Here is an 18,577-nt window from a genome sequence, read left to right as displayed (position 1 = left end):
CACTCACAGATACAAAAAAAAAGCACTCACTCTCCCCTGGTGAGATGATGTTGCTCAGTCACTGTAGCTGCCAAAGTAATTGCATATTCAAGCAGTATAGTGTGATTTCTTCTATATCTATTTCTCCAACTCCCTCCCTCCCTACTTCCCTCTCCTCATCACGGCTGTCAGACAGAGAGGTGATTGGGGAAGTGGAATTGATGCTGTTAAAGAGAGAGCAGGCGGTAGCCTGGCCGCTCTGATGTTTTCTGTCCACAGAGGTGCATTATGCATCAGCTTTTTCCTCCTGTCAGCTTTGTAATAAGCCGCCGCGCTCACTCCCCACTTTAATGTCAGATGCAAATAGAGCCTCTGTTTCCTTCAAGGGATGAACAAGCCCCATCAACATCATCTGTACGCTGTTATGATAAACACGGAGAGTGATGTACTCACACACATGGAAAGACACACTGTATCAGCAATACAGCCATCACTTTGGTTCAGTATATGCATAACATACACCTGCCTCTCTGTTGGCAGCTATTAAAACAGAGCATGGTTCTTTATCTTTTACATTTCTTCTTTTAATCCACCATTTAGAGACGTTTGGTCCCAACCTAGATGCTGTACTGTATGGTGTTGGCACGGCATTGAAACCTCGCTGTCAATTAGGCCGGTCTCATTTTGATGCATGCAGATTCATTTTGATCTGGTACGCTGTGTGCCGTGTGCAAAAAAGAAAACGTGTGTAGTATGAAGACACTCTGCGCCTGTGTGTGTTTCTATGTGCGTCCCAGCGGTTGTGATCCCACACCAGAGATATGAAAGCAATTAATCTTGGTTTTAGTCATGGTGGCGCTGATGCACAGAACAGATTTCAACAAAAAAGAGAAGGAGGGAAATATATAACAGCACGCTAAATTTATTACCGATGTCTCAAACAAAAACTGGTTTTGTCAAGGTGCAATTACCTTGACGAAGAAGAACCAATACCTTGAAGCTTGGCAATATATTTCTCTACTGAGCTGTGTGTGTGTGTGTACGGATACATTTCTGTCTCTCTTTGTTCATTAGTACTCACACCATAGCCGGCAGTTTGCTTGCAACAACAAAAGACGTACAAATTAAATTACATTATCCACGAGGGGAGAGCATTTACATTCAGTAGAAACATTCAGTTGAATTGTGTCCTGAATAACCAGCTCATCATTGCATAATGTACATTATACTAGCTGTCATTTCGAGCAAGCAATCTGAATGGTTAAATGTGCATGACATGAAAATTATGCAGATTGTAGAGAGGCAAAGTCCCGCACCCTTTCGGTGAACCCCATGGGACCTTATTTTGGAAAAAATATGAACCATAGTCAAAAGCGAGAGACAAGTATTTTTTTGACCCTGTTTGAATTGCGCCATCAATCACACATACGATGTTTGTCAATTTAATAGATAATTAAGTAAAACTGTTGAAGTATAAGCCTGTAAAAATGCATAATTAGAAAGACTACACACCCAAAAGTCGTGCAAGTGACGTGTCTCTCACTGAAGCTACGATGCCTTTGTGTTTCTACTGAGATGTACTCACACCAGCAACTGGTCTTGCTTGTTCTTTCACTTCCCGGTTGATAAAAACACCAGCAGTCACTGGATAAACACATCGGGTAAGATAACGTTTCTTTTGTGTATGGTCATAGCTAAGTTATTTAGCTAGCTGGTGTTGGTGACGTATGTTGTGCGAGACGAGAGATGTAGTTCACTGAGCGGTTTCACACAAAACTAAATGATACTACGACAAACCCACGGCAAACTGCCACTTTCTTGACTTGCAAAACATCACCATCAACAAACATGACATGTGTGATTCATGGCACAATTCAAACAGAAATATTTGTCTCTCGCTGTTGACTACCGTTCATATTTTTTACGAAATAAGGTCCCATGAGGTCCATCAGAAGGGGAGGGACTTTGCCTCTCTATTTGTACTGGTTCACTGGTTACACAGGAAGACTGATTTTTCTTGTTTTTTAAATGACAAGGAGGTAAACAGCTTTGAGGGAAACAGGAGGACGTGTGTATTATTAATAACACAAGTGCATTATTAACTGTTATAATGGGTACTTTGCTGATGAGGGAACACTACATGGACATGCCTGACACACTGAACTCGGATGGTACTGTACCCACAATCCTCGTAAAGCCCTCCATTTCATGTATTTCTGCTTTAACACACCAGCTGATGTCAGTATGTTGTAGTACTGATCCATACTAGACATCTACTATTAATGCGAGTCCTGCCCTGTAACAGGCACTGTCGGCTAGTCATTGACTCCTCAACGATTGTGGTCATTACGGCTGTCATTTGGATCGATTGAAGACTAGTAAATGGTTAACTTAATTATGTGCTCTAGATACCGAGCTTGAAGGACAACAACCCAGCTCAATGTCCACTCAGAGTTTAGGTATTTATATAAAATGTCCATCTCGGGATGAGCATTGCAAAGTAGCTTTGTCTATAAATGATGTGGTATATGGCATTGGTCCATGCTTTGTAAAAAATAAACATAAAATAAATAAGGGACGCGAGAGTGAAATAGATTTACAACATCATGTTTTCCTAAAATGAAATTTTGTCCCCATTTTGGACCTGGCGGTCATACTAATATTTTTACTGGTAATGTGGTTGGCTATTACTGTGTTCACACTACGAGCGACACAGCAACAGGCAGACAAGTCATTTTCAAGGGAAGCCGGTGACGTGAAGCTACAAATTCACGCCCAACACTTGTTGCTGCGTGACGGCCGTGATGTGCTACAAAAAAAGTTGAGCTGGTCTCAAATTTTTCAGCGCTCCATTGATGCGGTGAAGCATCAACCAAGATGTTTTTGTTTCACCCTATTCTGTTCCTTCTACAAACTGACAATTAACGACATAACTACGTCAACGACCGCTTGAGCAACACTTCAACTGCGACTTGGTGACAATGTAGCTGGCCACACTTGGCCGTTTTGTTGCTCGTAGTGTGAACATAGCTTAATGTGTGAAACAGTGCCAGGTCTGGAAACAGGTTTATGCATTGTAATTACTGTGTTTACTATTGACATCAAGACTCTTCAAATTAATGTAGGTGTACCTAGACTTTTTCTGTATTTATTTTAGTAAATGAGGGGTGGGGTTGTCCTTGTTTAGGCTGCCCAGTTCACATCCTCCATATTCCAGATAACTGTACAATTCACAGTGCCACTCATCTTCTGTGTTAAACTTGAAAAACAAATGATGAAAAAGCAAGTTGGTCTGACAAAAGAAATGAACAAAACATGCCAGCTAGTTATGATGGACAACTCAGGTAATGCTGATACACTCACATGTGCAACACATAACACAACACACCCTTTTAAATCAGATGATCTATTTAAGCTCTCAATGCACAGCTCACTCCACTGGTCTGCCTACAGTAAGGTACTGCTACACTACGACACCACCACATCCTCACTGCAGCTGCTTACATCTAAATCAGCCAACATCCACTCCAGCATCCACCTGTAGACTTAAATTCCCCCCAACAAGAGGTGGAGTGAGGTTATCATCGCTACAAATCGTTCTCTCTCTGAGCAGGTTTAAATGTCACAGCCTCGACACCAAACATTAACTGTGCAGACGTCTGAACTCACATATTGATACAACCGCTCTGTGTGAGCTGGACGAATGAAATAGAAACTTATTTTTCAAACATCCAAACCAGCTGACGCCAGCTAACACACTGCCAAATATCTGCAATATTTTGATTAAGGGGGGGGAACAAGGTTGGCAAAGAGCCGACTGTAAATTTGAGTAATTCGTTGTTATACATCGTCGAGTGATGTAACGTCTTGTTTGATTTGAACACTGACCCTGAAATAGGGCTCCTTCATAACAACAGTGCATGAATTTGCATTTTCTAAATCAAAAACACTTGAAAGGCTGCTGCATGCCAATCATGATGTAACTTAATACCTTCTCTGCTGACTCCCTTATGATGCCATCACATAATGTTAGAGCATTGCATAAAACATGTATTATATGACTAGTTGTTGAAATAGTCCCTGTGCTGAGCTTTGTGGGGAAGAAGGGAGAGGACAGGGTGGTCGATACATCACCTAAATAGAACAAGGGACAGGAGAGAACATGTACCTGTCGGGCAGATGATGGCAAAGACATGCGTTTACTTCAGGATGTCTGCTAACTATTTCCAGAATGTGGTCTATTGCGTTCATCTGCCAGTCACCGCCACCTTTACACCAGCCTGCTGGGTTTCCAGAAACACCCAATACAAAGAATACATCATGGCATCTGCAAGATCACAAAATAAAGCAGGTGTTGGAACCCAAAGTGGGTTGGTTTGACATCAAAATTGTTTCGTCTTTGCACCATTTATATCTTCATATGTCGGGTGACAGGAATATATTGTGCTTCAAGGCAATGACAAGGAGGAACGTACGAGGAGGACGGCAGACGAGCACTGAGTGCACTGGAGCAGAGGGACCTGCTGGCACAGCAGCTGTTTTCCAATAGAGAGTAAGAAAAAACAGAAGGCTCAGTTACACGTCCTAAAATCAAAGAAGATTTATTGATAAGACAAGACAGAGTTCTAATAGACAGCATTTATAAAAGTCAATGTTATAATGCATTTTTGAAAAATAATGATAGAAAAAGTTGATTAAAAAAGTTATTTCATGGTAAAACAACACTCAACGCGATTTCAAATGTTGTTTTGCATCCAGGGATTTACAAACAGAAACAGATTTAATCAAGTAGGTGTGAGGTGAACGTGGCTAGCTTTAAGAGCGCTTCAAATAAAAGCAAATGTTATTTTCCAAAGAAGGAAATTCATTGGTCAGAGGTACAAGACGATGTTCCTGTGCTGTGCTGCAAGCAGGCTGCAGCGCTACCGTTAGTAGCTATACGTATGAAAGTAATGCTCTGTAATTTGTATATATCCAACAAAATCTATTCGTATGTATCCATGTAATCGTGAACCAGGAAGTATAAAGAGAAACAAACGCCGTGTAGGAAGGAGGTTGGGGTGAATGGGTTGATCAAACTAAGTAGTTTTCTTGCTTAAACCTAACTAAGTAGATTTCTTGCCTAAAACAAAGTAGTTTTCTTACCTAAACCTAACTAAGTAGTTTTTTTTTGCCTACACCTAACTGAGTATTTCAAGCGTAGTTATTTGAACCCAAACCACGATCTTTTCCTAAACTAGTCAATCTTTTCCTAAACCTAACAAAGTAGTTTTGTTGCCTAAACCTAACCAAGTTGTTTCTTGTGAGGACGGAAGTTTATTTTGAAAAGACTGTATGCATGTAACAAGCGGAAAGTGACACGTGTTGCTGGACATTCGTCCTGGAGTTTGGAAGAATAACTTTTGGTAAGATATCATACAAACCTTTGTATGAGGATACGATGGAGCTGCAAGAGCGGTCCATTTCACTCGTAACTTGTGTACCAAGGGTTTCTGGAGACAAATTCAAATACTCCTTCATTTTCGTGTTTTTTTTTCCTTATTCGGTTCAGTTCAAGCCATCAGAAAGTCTAATGAATGCAATCCAAATTTTTTCTGTGGGCACTATTCTGTGCGTGTACTGCTGACTCACTCGGGCATCTGAAGGCTTTCTTATTTCTTAAGCAGCATGGCTTGCTGACAACTTAACAGTGTCTTGTCTACAAACAGGGCCCTGTTATTGGATTAGCCCAAACCCTTACAACACTCAGACGCTGCCAAAAGCAACTCTCCTACTACAGTATGGGAGGTAGAGGCAGTGAAAACTACACAACGATAGTAGATGCATGTAATACTACAATGGTACTAAAATTGGGACCTTCCTTCTGAGTGCCTGTATGTGTGAGAGAGAGCATAAAAATACATGCACTTGAGCCTAGGGGCATTCTAGTCAAAAGCCAGAGTCAGTGAAAATAAAAAAAATATATGGTGTAGCTACAGGGTTGTGGGTTTGGCAGTGTGTGATAAAGAGGCACAGACAGAAAGAGAGCCGAACAGAGAGGCAGAAGTCGACAAATAAGAGGATTTTATGACTAAATGCAGATGCATGACTCACACGTTTTCCTGAAGTCATACTTGTTATCTGTGCCTGATTACATTCGTGTGAGCCGGCATTCATGTGTGAACATACTTGTGTGCAATTTCGTCTGTATGTCACGTTTTCCTCAGAGGAGTACTCCCCCTACCAATTAATCACCTTTGAGAGAACAATTTTCAAAAGGTTTTTTTGAAAACTGAAAGGCTACATTTCCATTTTCGAGGGGTTCGATTGCGGGCTCATTTAAATGTCATGAACTTAGAGCTGGGCTCCAAACAGGAGCCGGAACGGGACAATCTTTGTTGAGTAATGTTTTACTAAATGGAGCCATGCTGAGGTCATATTGACCTGGTGCGCTCCACTCAAGAGCCTACTAATGAAGTAGAGGAACTCACACACTCCAAATACTTTTAATGACGGCAGGCCGTGGTCAAAATAAATTCAATTATGGTTGTGAGCAGGGCTCGCTGACCTCTTGTGACCTTGTGTCATCAAAAGGAGCAGGGGTGAGAGAGAGATGAAGGGAGGATGCTGGCCTTCAAGAGATACAAGGAGGAAATGGATGTGAGCTGAGTCATAAAACAAAGGGAAGAGGAAGGAAATCACGTAGGATTTTGAGCAAAAACTATAAGACCTCTAACTGACTTAGTCAAGCAAAGAGAAGGATTTAGTGTGCTATGGTGCATAGGACAATGCATCTGAGATGATGCTAAACTAGACTGCCCCGTCCACTAAATCTTACACCATGTAATGAAGTACAGCTCTTGGTGAAGCTAAATAAACACAGGATATTGATGGAAATTGATACCACTCTCATGTCTGTATGATAAATATGAAGCTACTGCCAGCAGCAGGTTAGCTTAGCTTAGCATAAAGACTGGAAACAGAGGGAAAAAGCTAGCCTGGCTCTGTTCAAAACTAACAAAGTCTGCCTACTAGCATCTCTAAAGTTCACTAGTTAACTAGTATTGTCTTATTTATTGTAGTATTTATCTAGTGTACTATTTATAGATTTTAAGGGCTGAGAGAGAGCCAGGGTAAAATGCATTTCATTGCATTTCACTGATGCATATGACAAATACACTTGAAACTTGAACTTAACATCGTATACTGTAGCTTGTTTGTTTAAGCCTGAAGTCTCCACTGGTTGCCAGTGACAACAAGTACAAGCTTTGCTCCCTTATTAGAGAGAGACTCACTCACTACTCACTATATAGTGGACTAGTGAGTTTGCCATTTTGTTGTGCTGTCCGAATGAATAGTGAGAATTATTATACCCTATATAGTGGACTCAAAGTATCCCACATTGCATCGTGAAAAGTAGTGGACAAAAATGGTCTTTAACTGAGCACTATATACCATCATGCATTGTGCTGAAGGAAAAATGGCAGACGGACGAGAGGAGAGCAGCGCGATTGAGACAAATCCATGACTTGCGACGCAGAAATAATAATAACACAAATGGCCACAAAGTACTTTGTATTTATTACTTTGGGGAAATACGCCTATTGCCCCCACATTCACTATTGCCGTTAATTCTTACCTTTCAGAATAAAAGCCCGAGACATATACAGTACGTTGCATCACTGCTTACCGAGGGGAACTGCAATTCACTCGGAGCATTTCGCTAAGAGACAACTCAACAAAATAGCTGACAATATGTATTTATCACAAAAATACAGGCATTCATTATGGATGGTCTATCAGCAGACGTTGATCTGGCACTTTTTAACTGTGCGACAGCAATTACGTAATTAACGACACAGAGAAAATGACCCGAGTATTGATTTTTTTTTACACTATTTTTTTTTATTCTGCAGTGTGAGCCACGTAAATGAGACATTTCCATTGCCTTGTGATGATCAATAAAGTTTTTTCTGACTCTTATTCTGATAACACTATGTTGTGTCACAATTTTGAGATCTAGTCTACCTGATTTACCTGACATGCAAGGACGCTTACAAGATGGAAATGGAAATGCATACTAGGTCCAAACTGGGCTTTCAGGAATCAATTACTGGAATAAAAAAAACTCTATCTTAATAAATCCCCGGTCTTATACATTTTGGACCAGTTCCAGGTTTTTTCAGGACACACAAAGGTTAAACTGCTACACACTCTCTCACTGCACAGCGGTGAGCGTCTCAAGGAGCCTGGGTTGTTATAGGATGAGACAGAGCGAGAGGACAACCACTTCCAACCTACAGTATCAGTAGCAGAGCCTCGTTTCCTCATGTGTTGTGGTGCCTTGGACTCCTGCCAGATCATTATGGTCTGTCTGAGCACCTCCAAAAGTCGACAAGGGCATGGAGCATTTTTACAGCATCTAGCAGCCACAAAAAAAGCTAAAGCCCTGGGCACAAAGTTAAACTTCAACTGGACACAAAAGATACAAAGACTAAACTAAACAAGAAGCAAAAATTCTCAGGAAGCTTAAAAAGGTGTCTCTCTGCGACTCATCTCCGAGTGCACGGCGAGAGGAGCGTCAAGAGTTTTGAAATGAAACGGCATCTGTAATATTCTCTCTGAATTCCCTTAGTGTCTGAAATCAAAAAATATTTTGAGTGAGAGGAGGCGCTTAAATAATAAATGTTTGCAGGCTCTCTTGATCTGTCCAAAAAAAAAAAAATCACAACCAGAAAAGGCTCAGTCAGCATTAGACACATCTAAGCCACCAATCTGATCCCAAAAATGACAACGTTCACAACAGTGAACTGCTGTGTGCTTCACACTGCAGGACCTAGACATTTACACAATCACAATCTATGTGTGTAGAGTTTATAGTTGATCAGCCCAAAATATCCCTCCTAAGTCAAATCTTTACATGATGATGGCTGCAATGAATCAAATCGAAACTGCATTGTGATAAATAATGCATTTTGGTTTTCTGTCGCAGCCATTTCGGGAATGAAATATTCAAACATGGAAATGACTTTCATAAACATAAAGTGAGGCGGATGTGCAGAGAGAGAGCTATTGCAGAGCCACAGTGAAACAATTTGAGAATGCAGTTTGTTAGTACAATACCCGAGCACTTCTGTTGATGAGTTCAGCTCGATTGTATTTCCCATGTGTCTTATTCTCTTTCTCTCTCTCTCTCTCTCTCTCTCTCTCGACTGTAAATCTGATCAGGCTCTGCTCAAAGAACGGCTTAATATCCTCCTACGGCAAGCCTGAGGACAAACACATACATGCACGCACGCACGCACGCACAAACAAACACTAAAGGATACAGTTATCGGTATGAAATTGTGTTGGGATGGGCTCAAGAAAATTACATGGTGATGCTTTGAAATCAGCCCTGGTCTCCTGAGGGGTAATTTACAGTAGGCTGTGGACGATAATGGATGTTATTCAGGAGAAGCTGGTTGGATTCTATCTACTGCTGTCCATCAGTTTACCTGACGCTGCCAAATCGAATAACAAGTTTACACCCGCTGTGTGAATTCTCTTTGTTGAATCGACACGCTTTTTTTAAAAAAAAAAAATTGTCCTTCGCAAACAAATCTAATCATAGCTTTGTCCCTTTCGAAAGGCTGATTGTGCGATATGAAAGTCATGAACGTCATTAACGAATATGAGTGGGAAACGTGATGGAGGGACAAAGGGAAAGAGAGGGGCAGAAACACAAAAATAGAATAGGAGTAGAACGGACATTGAACTGTTTTTACCGTGGTGATTTGACTAGAACAAAATAAAATGGCGATTGTTGTTAGTTGTTATGGTGACAAGACATGTCAGTGGGGCCGTAAAGTGTGGTCGCAGCTAACTTAGAAGAAAGCGGACTCCCAGCCCTCTAGTCTAGCCGCGGTCTGGGTCTCATTCACATGAACGGAGGAAGGGAAATAACTCTGGAATCGGCTATTAGTGCATTTTACTTTTACTTTAGGACCTAATGATTTAAATAAGGGCTATTCAAGTGTTCGTACTGGGAAGTTGATTTGCCTAAAAAAAATTATCCGCTGATATACAGACGTCTCTTTCCCAATGTAAGTCTATGGTAAAAGGCCTTTTTGGGCCGGATGGCATCACGTGATGGACACGGAAGTTGTAGTACCGTTGTTTGGCCACTACGAAAATTTGCACCAAAGCCTGGCGCTCTTCCTGGGGGCTTGGTTCGGCTCATTTCCTGTAAACAGTGTATTATTAAAGCATGGTGGAATTAGCAAGTTAGCTAGCTAGCGAGCTAGTTAGCTAGCGAGCTAGTTAGCAAGCTCGCTAATTCCACCATGCCATGTTGTCACTGGGAGCATTTCTATTGCCTCTCAAAGGCTCTCAACATGACGACGGCGATCCTGCAGCTATATTAAACCTGCAGTAGGCAGAATATGTTTGGCATCATTGGGCAAAAATTCCATAATAACCTTTCAGCATTGACTTCTGCACCTCCTCATGGCTCTGTTTTCAGACTTTAAAAAATCCAGCCTGTGACGGGAGACTTTGGCCAATCACAGGTAATTTCAGAGAGAGCGTTGCTATTGAGCGTTCCTATTGGCTGTGCTCTGGATGGTGGGCGGTGCTTGGTATTTCCTCAACAGATCTCAACATGGCGGAAGGTCACAAACTTTCTCATTTTACAGCTAAATAGTACACTACAAGATGTTTCTGAAAACATTTGAGGTGAGAAATAGGTATTACAGTAACAGAATATTGATTCATGATGCCATTAGGAGCACCGGAGGACACTGGAGGACACAGAGGCACATGATTATTTTCAGATTACTTGTCTCATGCACTACTGTCAGGATATAGGGACCGTTTTATAAAAATAACTTTTTTTAATCATATTTGCTCCAATTCTACCCACTGCTGCTTTAACGTTCTGGATATCGAATTTAGCACCTTTAAGTGGTTAAATCTTACTCATTTACTCTGGCTCTCTATGCTATGCTTTAGTCGTTACTGTAAAACCTCCCCTCAGTGAGCCCGTGACTTGCTATAAGTTGGTTTAGTTTATACGGAAGTCAGCCCGCTACAACGGTCGCAATGGCAACGGTACACATAAAATTGGCCGCCGCTCTGACCATCCTGATATGTTGATTTGAATGGGAATGTCCGTTTTTACTCCTATTCCATTTTTATGGCAGATATCAATTCAGCACAATGTGTAACATTTTTGAAAGCTCAATATGTGTCCCCAGTCCTGGTTAGCCCCAGCTGATGAGACAACAACATAATATACTGTTCATCGAAGCAGAGAGTCTACTACATGTGTAAGGTGTCAGAGATTTGTGAAGTGTTTAAACCTGCAGGGCTGGCAGAACCTCTTGGCCCTCAGAGGGGTTGTCAAGTAATTAATCTGAGAATAGCCGATGCAGCCCTGAGAAACGAACCCCCACATCTGACAGGGCTTCGATTGAGAGACAGGCATCTGAAGATGTGAGGGAGATTCTCGGCAGGAAAGAGCGAGGAGATCAAAGTGGTCTGGCGATGTTCCGACACAGCAGAGCTGAGCTTTTGTTTGCTCTAAACATGTTTTATCTGATGAGGCCTGCTGGCCAATCTCAGAGCGTTGTCTTTTTAATCGCCTAATCCTTCCACAGCAGCCGCTGCCTCTCAGAAAAAAATACTGGGGTCATCTCCTCCCTCTACATGCTGAGTGTGTTGAAGGTAGTTTACTCGTATACCGTAAGTGTAGACAGATGTGTTCATGTATATGTGGAGGACAGTTGCATTAGAAATCAGACGAAAGCAAAAGCAACAGATTGATAAAGCTGCTGGTAATTTTAACTTGTAATGCAAGAGACAAAATTTCGTAGTTAGGTTTAGGAAAAGATCGTGGTTTGGGTTAAATTAACTGCGGAAGTGATGTATAACAAGTACAAAAGTTACGTAACAATAAAACAACGTTGACTTCTGGTTTTACACAAGAACACTGGCATCCATCCACCCCAACGTCCATGAGAACAGCCTATTTGTGTAGCATACTTTGCCATATTGGAGGGGATTAAAACAAATGGTGTGTGCTTACCTAGAAATATTTTTGATAGCGACAGACACTTGACACTTGTGGCAAAATGTTACTGTAGTATTGCTACTGATAGTATTTGTGTTTAATCAATCACTTGATGAAGCAGCACTGTAAAGTTTCTACAGTATTTCTATTTAATTTGTCCTTGTCCTATTGCTTGAATGTCACTCAATACATTCCTGAAGCAATTTGGTGAAATGACCTTCTATATCAAAAGACTGACAACATTATGAGCACGAACACATAAAATTTAGCAGCCTCAGACAAATCAATCAACCTGAGGTACAGCGCATGGACCTGGGGTCAAAGAATTTTCATGTCTCTGCTATGACGTGAATTTTGGCTCATTTAGTTTTTCATTTCAAAATTGGTTTATTCAGTTAATTTAATATCCTTTTATCCTTTATTTATTTATTTATTGAAAGGGGAAATCATTATAATTACATGGCTGTTGCAGAACATGAATAACCGGCTATATTATTATATTCAACATTAAAGGGAAGTTTCTGTATTTTTCAACCTGGACCCTATTTTCCCATGTTTTTGTGTCTGGGACAACAACTTTTGAAAATGGTCCAGTATTGAGGGAGAACGCTGCCGCCGCCAGCCACGAATACACCGTCAACTTACGTAAAGTGCTTGTTTTTGCCACTGACAGGCTCAGATTGGAAGTATCAACATTATCGAAAAAACCCTTCAGAGAAATAAAACATTTTTCTTACCCTTTCGCTTGATCCGTTCAGCTTGTTAGTGTGTCTAACCAAGTCTCGCTCAAGGAGAAGCCTCGTTCTGAAATCTTGCAAGAAAGTTAGACCTCAAGATTTCAGAACGAGACTTCTCCTTATGCGAGACTTGGATAGACACAAAAACGAGCACTTTTAGTGGACGTACATTGACGTGTGTAATTGCACCGAATGATTACATTGCAGCCGGTTTTGCTGCCGGCTGCAGCGCTCTCGATCAATACTGGACCAATTTCATTAGACACTTAGGCACTAAAACATTAAATATGAGAGAGCAGATTAAAAATTATACCAGATCTACAGGATACCGAATACATTTATTTTAAGAATGTGCTTTTATGTGTGTGACTGTTATGTTGCCCACAGACTTTCATATACAGCAAGCAGTTGCTCTGGACTCTAAACCAGCTCCTTCCTGAACTACGAGTACAACAGAAGAAAAATAGACTGACATCAAGTATGAATAGCAGATAAATGCAGACAGCTCTTTTTTCCTGAAGCCTTGCACACGTAACCATCTAAGACAGTGGTGTCTAAGTCTTCAGGTAAGAACTCTGAATACTGATGTACCAATTCTGGTATTAACTCCTTCAAAGCACACTTGTCTCAACTTTGAATATGGTGAATTTAGGGAAGAGAAAAAAACGTGTTCTCTTGTGATAATATACTGGAACCAAGTGTGACTGCTTTTTATTTAACTATGGATTATTGGTTTTACATTCGAACTTTTCATTACTTAATCATTTGTTATGCTCATTTATTTGATAAACATAACTTAGGAAAAGAACATTATGGATGCTGTATTTGAGAAATGAGTTTCCTCTCTTTAGTAATACAAATGTAACAGTAATCATAAATGATTGTCTTGCATAATATAATGCATTTCACAAAAATGCATGCATTGGAGAACTGTTGTGTAGCTATATATCATAGACAGATAAATCGGCTGTGCTGGTATATCGGCAGATAACTACTTATTGCAGATACATCGATATTGCTGTATATGTTGGCCCATACTGTAAGCAACAACAAATTGTGGTACAGAAATGCCAAATTGCAGTATGTGATTGCTTGTAATTTAGAAACAGTGTCGCCATTACATTGTTTGTTCACCATAGAGCTCTGAAAGGTTTATTTTTCAGCTGCGGTGTCCCGCTCAGTAGAAGAAGCTCTTTTGGTCACAATAAAAAAAAAGATTCATAAGCAAAAATGTCTATGTTATGTGTTAAGGTTAATACATCCGCCTAAAAAAATCCAATATCCGTCAGACTATAATATATTGTACTGTCATTGTTATCCTGTTCAACACAGAGTATCTTGCCAATCTTGAATTGTTAGTTATCTTGTGATTCCTTGAAGATATTGTATCATATATGTGCAGCTTATCTGAGTGTTTGTGAGGGGAGGGAGACTCTGACATCTTCCCACATTAAAAAGGTGAACCTGACAGAACTATTGAGCTGTGGCGGCAGGCAGCCCACACCGAAACCCCTGAAATGTTAGATAAAGACGTAGCAGGAAGAAAAGCAGCAGCGAGATGCACCTTGTGCGAGAAAGAAAGAAGAAGGCACACACCGGTGGATAAGATGCACCAAGAGGGGAGAGATATGTTTCAAGTGCTTTTGGATTGAGTGTTGCAATGTGCAAGTCTATGCGTGTACAGCAGGTGTGTGTGTGTGTGTGTGTGCGTGGGTGGATGACCATGCCTATACTGCCTCCTATACATCTCCATCTCCCCATACATCCACCAGCACTGCATTAATTTACCCCTATTTTTCTCTGTATTCCATTGAAGCCACTGAGGAAGAGGAAGGAGGAGGAAGGAAGGAAGATGTGACCCAGTTTTATTTCCTCCAAAGAAAACAGACGGAGCAGCAGAGAGAGAAAAATGAAATGAGAGAAGAAGAAGAAGAGGAGCGAGGAGCATCGCCCTGAATGAGAACAGAGAGTAATGAGGGCTCATTTCCATACATGGCTCTACATCTACTGGCTTACCCGCAATGATTACCACCCCAGTTTGGTCAAACCAGAATAATGTCGAGGCAATCTCTCCTCTGAAAACTGTTTGCACACAAGACTCATCGGGCCAGATATACTGATGAAACACAAGGCTTTCATCCGGGGGACCGCTGTTCGTGTCCTGTGTGAAACCAGAAGTCCACGTTGATTTATTTGTCACGTAACTTCCGTACTTAAAGGCAGGGTTGACGATGTTATTCAGTATACACTATTTGTTATATTGGTTGAAATGGTCTTTACATCCCCAACAGCGATCGGGACTCTGAAAAAGGACCAGAAAAGAGCCGGCATATGCAGCTGCTGTAATCCTGTCTGCCAATCACTGCCTCGCAGTCCGCTTGGAAAGAACCAATCAGATGCCTCACTGCCTCCCTGCTCGTACTCTACCCTTGGCGTGCACCAGCCTGAACTCAAAGCGCGTCGCCGGCGCAAGTTTACTGGAGAATGGAAGAGAAAACTCAGTCAAAAGTAGCACTGCCGCGGTTACTTGTCATGAGGTAGCGTTGTTGAGTTGAGGTCCTCTCTCCGCTCTGTGTCTGTGAAGTAGATACGATGTGGCGGTGCTTGTGCATGTGTTTGGGGGGCGTTGCCTTGGAAGGAACCCCGAGGGGAGTGGGTGGGTTTAGACGGAGCTCCTGAGGCTAGGCTACTTTCCAATTATGCTAGCTTTCCAACATCGTCGACCCTATCTTTAAGTAACGCCACCTCTGGAGTTATTTTGAACCAAACCACGATGTTTCACTTTCACGTTACAATCAGCTGATCATTCGTGTCCCTTGTTCACAACGTTCAGTTTCATTTTGACTTTACAAATGTAGTAGTCTTAAAACCAACCATGTAGTTTTTTCCTAAACCTAACTAAGCGTTTTGATAGTTCAATTCAACATTAAGAATGTGTTTACTGTGACTGATAAGTGACGCCAAGGGGTCTGACAAAGCGTCAGTATGTGACGAGTTGAAACGAGAACGTGGTTGTGTGGTTTGTGATCACTGGTGATGTAGAATCACTAGAGGATTTAACTGGCTCGGATTGGGAACGACAATGAGTGTTGTGCGTGACAATCGATCTTTCTATCTTGTGTAGTGTGTCATAATAGACGAGAGCTTCCGTGAGGGCGATCTGATGCGCAGGTGAGGACGGCTGTAAACATTGACTTTAATGTATTAATAATTACATATTTGCAAAAGATTATAATATAATAAATCTATGAGTAATATTTAGAGTAAAAGTAGCAGTTTTTCTCAGGTAAAGTTGGCAAATATACAGTATCATTTGCAGAGTACATCTGGAATCATTTTCATTGGGAAATCTGGAAGATAATGTTTAATTGGAATACACTAATGAACAAATACGACTAATGTGACTATCTATACCAGCATACCTTTATACATAAGAGTATACATTTATACAGAAGCCTCATTAAATGGTAGTTTTATAATAAGAACCACTCCAACACCCGTCAAACAGTGCATCAATAAGCTGCTACATGATGTCAAGAACATTAAGGTACTGTAGGCAGTTCCTTCCTTGGAGCAACATACTGAAGGTTTTTGTAGGCTGCTCATGTAAGCTGCTTTAGAGCCCAGAACATCTGTTTACGTCAGAAAGAAGACACTTGACTGAGATGGAAGGAAAGGGGGCGATTTATCCAGTGCAACACAAATCAATGTTTGGTTCAGGCTTCACAGAAACATGATCAGAGGGATTATCTTAGTAAGGAGCTGGCAGCCCTATTTGGTAAATTTGTTGAAATGAAATGCAGTGGATGTTGTGTTAAAAATAACAAAGACACTTTCACAACTGGAACACTACCTCTTATATCCCTGGTGAGTTTCAGAATCAAAAATAAGTTTGAAAGGAGAAACGATGTCGGAGTTGTTGGCTGAAATCTATTTTTTGTTATAATATTTGAATTTGGTTCTGTTGTATAACATTTAACAATATTCTGCCTGCAGTACTAAAGTAGGAAGGTTTTACGGGGTTACTGTGAAATGTGTGGGCTTTAAGATTTTTATAGACTTTCTACTGTTGCTGATGCTAATTTTGTACACACACACACACACACACAAACACACACACACACACACACACACACACCTACGAACACAAATACTCTCTGAGCAGATAGCCTTTTTTGGCTGTGTTTGCAGTTACTTTAATGGTATAATTTTATGGTCCTGATGCTGCTTAGTATTTTGAAATGTACATTTTTTTTATGCTGTACTAGACCAGACTGAGACAGGACAGTCATAGCTTAGTCTAAATAAAACAAAAAGAGTCCAGTTAGTCTATTGGAACTTTACTCCCTAATGCTCATAAGTAGATGCCATCACTTTTTGAGTGGGGTCTGTCTGCATTTAGTAGGCACTGGTCAAATAGGTAAAATGTACATTTATAAATGATTAATAACCGCCAACACACGTTGGCAAAGATTGTCAAACAGGTGCAACTTAATAATAACTGTGTCCCTGTTAATGTGCATGCTGGCTTACTGGCACACCTAAATGGAATGAAGCCATAAATGTGGTTGGTTACAATGTGGTTATCTAAGATAAGACAAAATGGCAGTAAAAAAGGTCAGTTAGGGGAGTTTCTAAGGATCATTAAAGAGCAACTTAATTTTCTGAAAAAGGGATTTAAATTCTCAATTTGCTGCAATGATATAGAAGTATACTCCAGGGTGTTTAAGTACATTGTAATGTCACTGGTGGTAGGTGAGGTCAGAGGTGCAACACAGACTGTATATAAAGATATGACATGACAGCTCCCCAAAAGTGAAGCCAAAACATCTGGATCGCCCCCAGGTGGCTGGCTGCAGTATGGGTCATAAAGCCCGCCCCCTCCATGTTAGCAGATGGGACATAGGACAAACTAAAAAGTCAAAGTACACGTCAAATAAAAGATGGTTTCTGTCATTTTAGGTAGTTGTTATCATGCTGATGTATGTTCAAGTGTTCATTTTTCTGATAAGTTTGATTCTAATTAGTTATTTAATGCTATAAAAAGGGGGTGTGACATCATGATTGACAGCTGTGATTGACAGCTGCTCTGGGAGAAGTAGTCGTGCAGCTGGAGGCTCGGGAAATTGTTCGAGAGAGGAGATGTCATTTTAACTTCCCATAAATATTACGAGCCTATAGAACATGTGTCAATTTGATCATAAAAGAAGCTAAAGAGATATTATGGTTAGTTGTTGTGTCTTTCTAGACAAACAGCTACCGTGGTGCTAACGTAGCAGCTAGGTGGCTCACGTTAGCAAGCTGTGTTCGGCTCGTGATTGGCTTGGGCGGTTGTGTGGGCGGGACCTTGATAAAGCAGCTCCAGCTCCCAGATCACTACTGCACAGACTCTGGCTCCAAATGACGTCAAAATCTCAAGATGGCCAGCACCAAAGAACAGACAGACAAAGTTACCAAGGGGCTGGTAAAGAAAGTTGAGCCTTTATCAGCTAAGGAGCCAGATATCTCTTTCAGGAGTTGGTGGAGACCAAACCAGAGCTAAAAGGACTGACTTTTTACGCAAATTAAGGCAACCTGATAACCTACATTTGTTAGGTTACCACAAACACAACTCCAAATAAATGCTTACATTATGTAATGTCTGCTGGATGTGAAAGTAGGCAAGAGTTTGCCTACAAGTTATCCCTAACAACTTTATAAACCATGTATAAGGTGACAGCTGTGTATCTGTCAACTTGTTTTGATGCTTGATTACCCCAAAATGGACAAAAATCAATTAATGCGTGTTATGTTATATGGAAAAAAAAATCTGCTTTCATTCATGTGCAAT

General features: G+C 40.9%; 1 protein-coding gene across 4 annotated transcripts in view; it reads right to left on the bottom strand.

Annotated features, from left to right (window-relative positions):
* slc12a5a (solute carrier family 12 member 5a) overlaps nt 1–18,577 on the bottom strand; it is a 176,521-nt gene that overhangs the window by 110,690 nt on the left and 47,254 nt on the right. The gene's annotated exons all lie outside the window — the stretch shown is intronic.

This window comes from Sebastes umbrosus, chromosome 1 (assembly GCF_015220745.1).
Source record: "Sebastes umbrosus isolate fSebUmb1 chromosome 1, fSebUmb1.pri, whole genome shotgun sequence".
NCBI lineage: Eukaryota > Metazoa > Chordata > Actinopteri > Perciformes > Sebastidae > Sebastes > Sebastes umbrosus.
The sequence above is the reverse complement of the archived record's forward strand: the minus strand, read 5'-3'. Positions and strand labels throughout refer to the sequence as shown.